The sequence below is a fragment of the Orbicella franksi genome, chromosome 1, assembly GCF_964199315.1.
Source record: "Orbicella franksi chromosome 1, jaOrbFran1.1, whole genome shotgun sequence".
Lineage (NCBI taxonomy): Eukaryota > Metazoa > Cnidaria > Anthozoa > Scleractinia > Merulinidae > Orbicella > Orbicella franksi.
Window position 1 is genome coordinate 40193456 of NC_138145.1, and position 9013 is coordinate 40202468.

Below are 9013 nucleotides of genomic sequence, written 5' to 3' on the forward strand. Positions count from 1 at the left end.
CAAAATATGTCTATAAAACAGAAACCAAACAGAAACAGAGACTAAAGACGCGCCAAAGAATACGGTTTTGTATACACCGCTCGTAAATTGTTGATTAACCGGCCGTTGACGAAAGGTTATTTTTGGCATTTGGGACACACTTTAATGGCTGTTGACACTGTGGAGAGGCGGTCGTTGTAAGTAGGGTAAATTAAGAATGAATGTATGGACTGTCCAACAAGATAAAAAAAAGTTGCAGTGGCCGTTGTAGAGAGGTAGCCGTCCGTGGAAATTCGACTGTATTAGCATACACACCGATAGACACGCTACCCTGGAAGACCCACTAATTTGCACTCATGGCCGATGGCTGACAAATCGAAAACTTGCAAATACGGGTTGCGACTACAGGAAATTTCATTGTGGTCAAAGGTGGTCTGGTAGTATCTTCCGTTTGCATTCTTTTTTTTTTTCAGTTCTTTCAGAAACGCGAATATTGTACAACTTACTTTAGAACTAGCTCTGAACCAGATATTCCCTTTGAAGTGTAACGACCGGACAAAATATCCGGTCATCCAATGATTTGACCGGACAAAACTAGTTTTCGACCGGACATTGTCCGTTGACCTGCAGTTATTTCAAGTCTGATTGCAAAAGGAAATAAATATTCAATATTTAAGGTTCAAGCATCTGAAATAATGAATAGTTAGGTCCTGATAACTGAATCATGAGGAATATGATTTCATTAATCTTTTGACAGTTGTTTCTCTCTCTACGCACTCAATGGTTAACTTTGAACCTTCGGCAGCAGTGGTTTATAACTGCGTCAAACAAAGGAAATTGTAGACTTCTGACCGGCTAAACCTGGCGTTAATTTTATTGGAACAGGCCCTTTTCCAAAAGTGGGGTTTTGAAACGAGTGCCTAAAATAAATTTTACTATTATCTTAGAAGACGTCACTACTTCTTTGATTCTTTTTCTTACGATCGGGTCCCACAAAAACTGATGGCGAGCTCTAGTAACTAAGCGGGGTAAAGAAGGGCTGCTGTCAGTTGATTGTACTTCCCACCCAGTGAGTGATATCGAGTACTGGCGTTTATATAACACGTATGTAGGGTAAAACTGGGCCTGTCAAAAACAATCGTGGCAAGCTAGAGAAGAGAACACAGGCCTGGAGAGCTGCCAGTGCAAATTGAGTTCTTTCCAGAGTCCGTGAATGAGGTATTCAAAATAATTGTTGAGAGGGAATCTCACCTTTTTTTCTTAGAATAAATTCCTCGACGATTTTGTTTATGGAAAACAGCTTAGAAAAGTCGAGTATAAATCAAACGTACGTCCGGCGTTTCCTTTAGAAACGTATCTCGCCTGTTAGTCTGGACAAGGGCACCAAATCCTATCAGAAGTAAATTCTGCATAAATAACAGAAGAGTTGTCTTAGATATGTACCATTAGTATAATTTCCAGAGGTGAATATCAGAATTGGATCTTCTGATTGGTAGAAAAGCTCGGCATATGACGCTATATTCACCCCACTAGAGCTTGGTTACTAAGCTCGTAACCTTTGCCCATCTCGGCAAGGAAAAATGGCGGACAGTTTCTGAATGAAATTTTCATCTATTCGAAAGACATCACTCCAAGTCCAGGATATTTGAATGGATGGAGAATTTTCAAATTGACTGCTGTCGCCCTCGGGCCCACAATCTTTTCATTTAAGAATCGCAAACGCGGTGGTTACGTGATCGCCAGCAGGTCAGATCGATTGACCGAAATTTATTTTTCTTCAAACTAAAGCTACTCATTTTTAGACGATGATAACAACTGTGAATGAAGTGAACAACGATAAAACAAAGGAACTGGAATAATGTATTTTTCGTAGTGTTTCGCTCGTTCGTTTTAATGCCGAACTCGATGAGTAAATTGATTTACGATCGATGTACATGTAAGCTTAAATGCGGGATAAATTTGATATTTACGGTCGGGATGCGGGATGAAAAAAATAAAACCAGCAAATCATGATCAGGCCTACTAAGTGACTGAACATCTACCTTGAAAGCCCTGATGAGACACATGAGCAAGAGGTTTTAAAACGGCTTCCCAATCGCGCTCACACCTTTTGGTTTTAGTCACAACAGCATCATTAACTACAACTGGTTTTGACTTGATGATAATCTTTGTAGAAATTGTTACCTAAGAATTTCTGACTGCCGCCTGTCAAGTCACTGTCACCCTGAGTAGATATTTTCATAGATGAGACACGGAACATGAGTCTTTTAAAACGGCTTCCCAATCGCGCGCCAAGCTATTGGTTTTAGTAACACCAGCGTCATTAACTACAACTACTTTTCATTTGTTTTATAACTACATGACGTCAGAGTTAAAAGTAGTCAGTGATTACGGTTACAAATTCTCCCAGGTTCTTTCTTTGCGTTCAAAAAGTAGAGCAACTGTTATACAGTGATTTCAGTCTACTATGGGCAAGGCGATTAAAATATTGATTTACACATATACTCACTGGTTTTGGTGAGTCGACCAAAATGAAACCAAAATGAATGCGCGTCAATAACAGGACCTTTTCTTCCGAAAAGTAGAAGAGAAGCGTGAAAAGCGAAAAGCGCGAAAAGTAGATCATAAAATGGATGTCCACTATCAAAAAAAGTACACGGTAAACCAAGACTGCATGTCTCTGTGAACCTATTATTTGGAGTATGGCCGCCATGTTGCGCGACTCCGTCGTCGCCGTCGCCGTCGCCGTCGTACGTAAGCGCCCTCGAGCAATACCGCTATTTAGAGCTAAATATTATTTACTTATTACCAGTTGAAATTATGCGAGCGTCTTGATGAGGTTAACCGTTAGCCGTAGATGGAGACAAATATTTAGCCGTTAGGCGTAGAATTAGAATAAGAAAATTGTAACCGTTAGCCGCAAACAAAAATTTAGCCAGGAATGTGAAAGTCTCGAGATCTCTTGTCAAGACTTCTTTTGTGTGTCGTCTCTTGCTATATTATTATGCTATATTACTCTACAATTCTTATCAAATTATTCCAAGAATTTTGAAATAAAATGAATTGTTGATTTTTACGACCTCTAACTAGTGCAAGTGTCCAAATCACCTTTTGAAAGCTATAAGTCGACGCGAAGTTTTTTTTTTTTCGCTGAGTTGATTTGTTCCTCAATTTCCTGGAGCGAAAGCGCTAAAAAAAAATGTCTGCGATTTGCCATATCCAATTTTAGTGAAAAGTTACAGAACATTTTCGAAATAGGAGTAAAAAAAATTGTGGAGTGTCCGTAAAAAAATCGCTCTCGGAGAAAAAAAATATTGGAAAATAAAAAAATCACAAACACGTTTTTGTTGTTTATGTGTCAAACTAGACACTGTCCAAATTCGAAGGCAAACGAACAAATTCCCTTTGACTTGTAGTTTTCATAAGGGACCCATATGGTGATTCGGATGCTCACATATAAAGGTCGTGAAATATTCGACAACTCATTTTATTTTAAAATTCTTGGTATACTGTGATAACCAGATCTTTAAGCTTTAATTTAACTTGTATTACATTAAGGTTTGCCCTTAAAGAATTATAACGAAATAACAGTAAAAGATGTGTCAGCACTTCGTTGGAAAAGTAAAAAGCAATCAATCTGGCATTTTAAGTATAAATCAGTGTTAATTTCCTACTCAAGTAAGTTTAATTTCTTAACTGTAGTGTGATTGGAATGTAACTTAATCCCGGAAAATATCCTGAATATGGTAGTTGAACATTTTCCTTTTTCATCATTCGAAACTTTCATACCGCGAAATCCGTTAGGCCTGCCCTTTATAACCATAGGTTCAATTTTCAAATAAGGTGTGACTGACTTTTCCTTGCTACGATGGCCGGTAACCTTGGACAATTGCTGGAAAGGAAAACTGAAAAGGCTTAAAATGAACCAAGAAGAGGCTGAAATGTTTTGTCTGCCTCATTTATCTTCTTGTTACTTTCTTGTAGAGAGGTGTTTGTAATCATTTGATTAACATTTAACTTCATGAACGTTAAATGTAAATTAATTAAGAATTGAAAGAAGCATCTCCTCTTTATTAAGCCCTTTTTCAGTAGTAATGGATGTAGAGATGCTACCCAAAAGGACTTGAAAAGAACAGGGCATTCCCCTTCCTTCCCCTTACTAATTTGAAGGGGGGGGGGGGAAAGGGGGCGGGGCTAAGAGAGCGTTTAGGGTATTTATTTCTTTTGAACACTTTTTACACATATTTTAGTACATACGGTGTTTTTTTTGTTTGTTTGTTTTTTTTTTTCACCATTGTTTAAGCAGCGTGGAAAACCCTTTCTCCTTGTGTTTAAATCATTGCTCCTGGAAGAAGTGACATCAGTTTTTGCCACATTTGCAAGCCATGGCAAGTGTCAGCTGGAAATTAAAGACTTGAACCATTTCTCTTTGCAGGGAAAAGTATTAAGATTAAGCAATCCAAGTTTTATCCCTCGGACTTAAATGCGTAAATTCTTCTACATGACATCGCTTTACGTGTTACGTGCTGTATTTAGTACGTTTACGAGCGATTGTTACGAAGGCTGCCTCTGTTTTTGGCTAGAAAACCTGACACATTAAAGCAGCTAATAATTAATAGTTAATTTAGGGAAATGGCTAGGAAAATTGCTAATGTTCTTTGTTGTATGTTTTTGTTTGCTATTTTGGGGGTTGACCCTGCACAAAACCTGGCAAAATACAAAAGGTGGCCGGTTACGTGTGCTCATACTACTAACCAATGGAAGTATTGCGATCATGTAATTCATGCACAGTCAGTGAGCATAAAACAAAAAATGTGCAAGGTGAAGGTCCTTCTAACATAAATCTTAGTCTGATTATTTGCTTCTTTGATGTTTACCGGCCCTCTTAACCATTTCCCTCTGTTAACTATGTATATATTGAAGTATTCCTTTAAACTAAGGAGTGGTTCTTATGTTACTTAACGCAAACTGAACTACAACACAAGCCAATAATGATTGTGTTCGTGTAAGGAATGAACCATCATATTTTTGAGGCAGGGGTTAAGGTGGACAATTTTTCCGAGCAACAATTTTCTTCTTACTTAAGTTCGTACAAGATTTTTTGCAATATTTTTTTCCACAAATTTCTTTTATGCCGATACATTGTACGGAAATAAGTTCGGAAGCTCTCCGTGGTGTCGCGCTAGTTTGCTGAGGATGATATGGTGTACAACAAATAATCAACTCGTGAATTGACATTTCTTGGCCACTTATACTGTGGCGGTTTTAATAGAAACTCAAATAAAAGTTAATTGTTAACAATGTCCATGGTAATTAAATTATCATTTTCAGCAAAGGTGGGGCGAAAAAGGCGCCCCACGGCTGGTAGGCGAAAATACACAGCATAAATGTCGATCCGAAAGATAGCGATAAGGGAGCGGTGGGAGGGAAAAATGTTATCGTCAAGAGATATACTCGCTGTGATGGTGAAAGCAAGAGGGAATGGTTGAGAATGCGACCAGACTTTTATACTGGCGGATAGGTAACACTCTTTAACATGATTGGCTGTTATGTCACATGACAGACCACCATCGGATCGACAAATATGTGCCTTGAATACAATAGGTCAATTTATCGACATAAATAACATCATGCCTTGGCTTGATGTTTGTTTTTATGCCGATACATTGTACGGAAATGAGTTCGGGAGCTCTCCGTGGTGTCGCACTAGTTTGCTGAGGATGATATGGTGTACAACAAATAATCAACTCGTCAATTGGCATTTCTCGGCCACTTATACTGTGGCGGTTTTAAAAGAAACTCAAATAAAAGTTAATTGTTAACAATGTCCATGGTAATTAAATTATCATTTTCAGCAAAGGTGGGACGAAAAAGGCGCCAAAGGCCACAACAATGTGGCAGCCCCACCAAGACACCACTGCAGAACTCGCGAACTGAAAAACCGAGTTAGAGTAGAGAAAGTAGAATAATATGGACGGATCAGTAACAGCCCGTGCCTGACTTACGTCACCGTCGAGTTTTGACAATACCGTAAAATGACAGAACATATGGCAGCCCATGTCTGACCCACGTTGCTGTCACGCAATGACGCACAACAGAAAAAGTATGTAATGTGACGACGGAAACCGCAGCAGCCCATGTCTGACCTCAGTTTCCGACATCGCGTATAAACAGAAAACGCAACTAAAATAATTGACGACAGAAAAATGTAGCAGCCCTTGTCTGACCTACGAGGTCGTCAACAATAACTACAGTCTTGATCATAGCACTAAATAATGCGTCAGAAATAGTAGCAGCCCATGTCTGACCTACATTTCTGAAACTGAAGAAAAATAGAAAACCGTATAAAAGCGTTTAATTAATTAGCTTGGAGGCGTTCAGAGCGGATATATATTTTGAAAGCATCAGATTTCCAGCGGCCAAGAGTGCGGATTTGTGCATCTGAGAAACCCTTATCAGCTGCGAGCGAAGCAGCGCCAATTCGAAAGCTGTGGCCTTTGTATCGACTAGTATCAAGGCTACAAAATTGTAAACACCGGGAAAGTTCGGTGTTAAATTGATAGACCGTAATCGGTGTAAGGTTTTGTTGGCAAAATAACGGTCCAGGAGGGCCCCTCGTGATTTGCAGTATTCTATCAGAGATTTGACGGGGCAAAATGGCAGTGTCGTCGCGGTCAATTAAGATTTCAAAGGGTTTCCTGTCAGTATTGTGCTTAAATGCGGTAATGATGATCTTAATCATTTGTGGTTGGCCATTGTTTACCAAAAATTAGAAATTATTAAATTGTAATACGGAATCGGCACGATCCCCACTCTTAGCCGCCAGTTCGCCAACACGAAAGAAGCCGTAAAAAGCTAACAGGAACATGGCTGAGTAGAGACAACGTTGAAAAGCCGAAGGAGTGGTGTGTTGGAGAGATTTAATGAGCTCGTGCAACACCGGTCGAGTAATAGGGAAAAAATGGGAAAAAGCCCGAGGAAAGTAATGTTGAAAATGTGCCATGCACCAGGAAAGACGCCGCCAAACCAATGCTTACCAAATATCGCACCATAACCTTTAGATGCCGCGGCATCTGTATATAATTCAAGTGTAGAGGAAGTTTCCCAGCGGTCCGACAGAAAAAATACCCTTCCATTACAATTATCTAGAAATGTTAACCACATACGGATATCATGTTTAGATTCTCTGTTTAAACGGATGTGGTGATAAGGGCTTGTTAGACCACTGGTAAGGTCAATTAAGCGACGTAAAAAAGCGCGGCCTGGGATCACAACAGAACAGCAGAAATTTAACAGGCCAATTAAAGACTGCAGTTCGCGCACAGTGACGGGGCGTTTCTTGTGAAAGTAATGTAGCAAGGTACGACATCTGGTAAGCTTGTCTAACCGCATCCTGGCCTCCTGCCGCACAGAATCGAGCTCTATACCAGCAAACTGTAAAGTGGTATTCGGTCCCACTGTTTTGTCCTGGGCAATTGGGACTCCAAAAAAGTTGCACATATCGAGAAACTTATGAAGGTCTTCCCCGCATTTAACTCTACTTGGCGCAATAAACAAAAAGTCGTCTAAAATATGCAAAACGGCAGAGACATGTAAGTGTTGCATGGCGAGCCACTCTAAAGAAGAGCTAAACTTTTCGAAAATCGCGCAGCTAGACCTTAGTCCCATAGCGAGACAACGATCAAAATAGTATTCATTTGCCCATTTGATACCGAGTAACGGGTACTCCAACGGGTGAACAGGAATTATACAAAATGCGGACTTAATATCCGTTTTAGCCAAAAAGCAACCCGCACGTAATTTCTTTAAAATATGAATGGCATCACTAATAGTAGAATAATGGACTGATGAACATTCGTCAGGAATGGAATCATTTACAGATGAGCCTTTTGGGTATGATAAATGGTGAATTAATCTTAATTCATTAGGAGCCTTCTTGGGAACTATGCCAATGGGCGAAGTACGAAAAAAGGGGAATGGTGGAGCCTTGAAAGGTCCCACAATCCCACCAGCTTCGATTTCCTTCATGAATTTAGCGGAAACAATTTCCGGATTCTGCAGGGCACTTTGCAAATTAGGAGATTCAAAAGAAGATAATTCGCCGATGTAAGAAATTCGAAAACCGTTCCGAAAACCATCAACTAATAGGGTTTATAGGGCTGGACTATAACCGGCCAATAAATTCTCAAACCGGTCCGCTTTTACGGGCGTGACTGGCTGGCTGTCCAACACTTGGATTAGTAAGTTGTGATCCGGATTTTCCGACATTGGGGCGCTGGAGGGTTGAGGAGACCTGACATTGACTTGCCGGATGTTTTGCATTGCATTTAAAGCAGACATGCTCATATCGGCATCCCCTGCACTGCTTACCGGCGTGAAATGTCCAGCATGTCCCTTTGGGAAATTTGCTGGTAGAAGGACGAAAACGGACCCGTACGTGGGCCTTATCCGCACCTGCGGATGATGGAGTTTTGCCGCAAAAATTGGACATCGCCCTAAGCCATAATTCCCAGTGAATTTGATCCCAAGGGTAACGGTGAGGTGCAGATTGCCTTAAGTAGCGGAACTGCTCGTCATAAAAAAGCCAGTCGGCCGATTTATGAGAAAGGTCACGCACCACTTCACAATATTTCATCAACTTCGGGGCGTCACCAGCAGCTTTCTCCGAATAAATCGTGACGAAAATATTAAAGGCAGTTATCCACTGCTGAATAGTTGTCACCTTCTTTGGCGTGTGATAAGGCTCAAGAGTTAGATGGGGTTAACCCGAGACACCACCAGGGGAGGTCATAGATAAGGCATACCGCTCACAGGGGGGAGCTACTGACAACAACACACCAAAATCTATGTATTCGTGAGCCCAAATTTTTGCTTTCGTTTTTGAGCTAGCTCTAGCACCTAAATCTACGTCAATGCTGGTAAAAAGCTGGCGGGGTTCATCCCCAACACTCAAGGGAGAAAATGGTGGATCCGCGCCTTGCGTACCTTGCTGTGGGTTGAGTGAGGTTTGAAATCTCCTCGTTCACCAGATGTT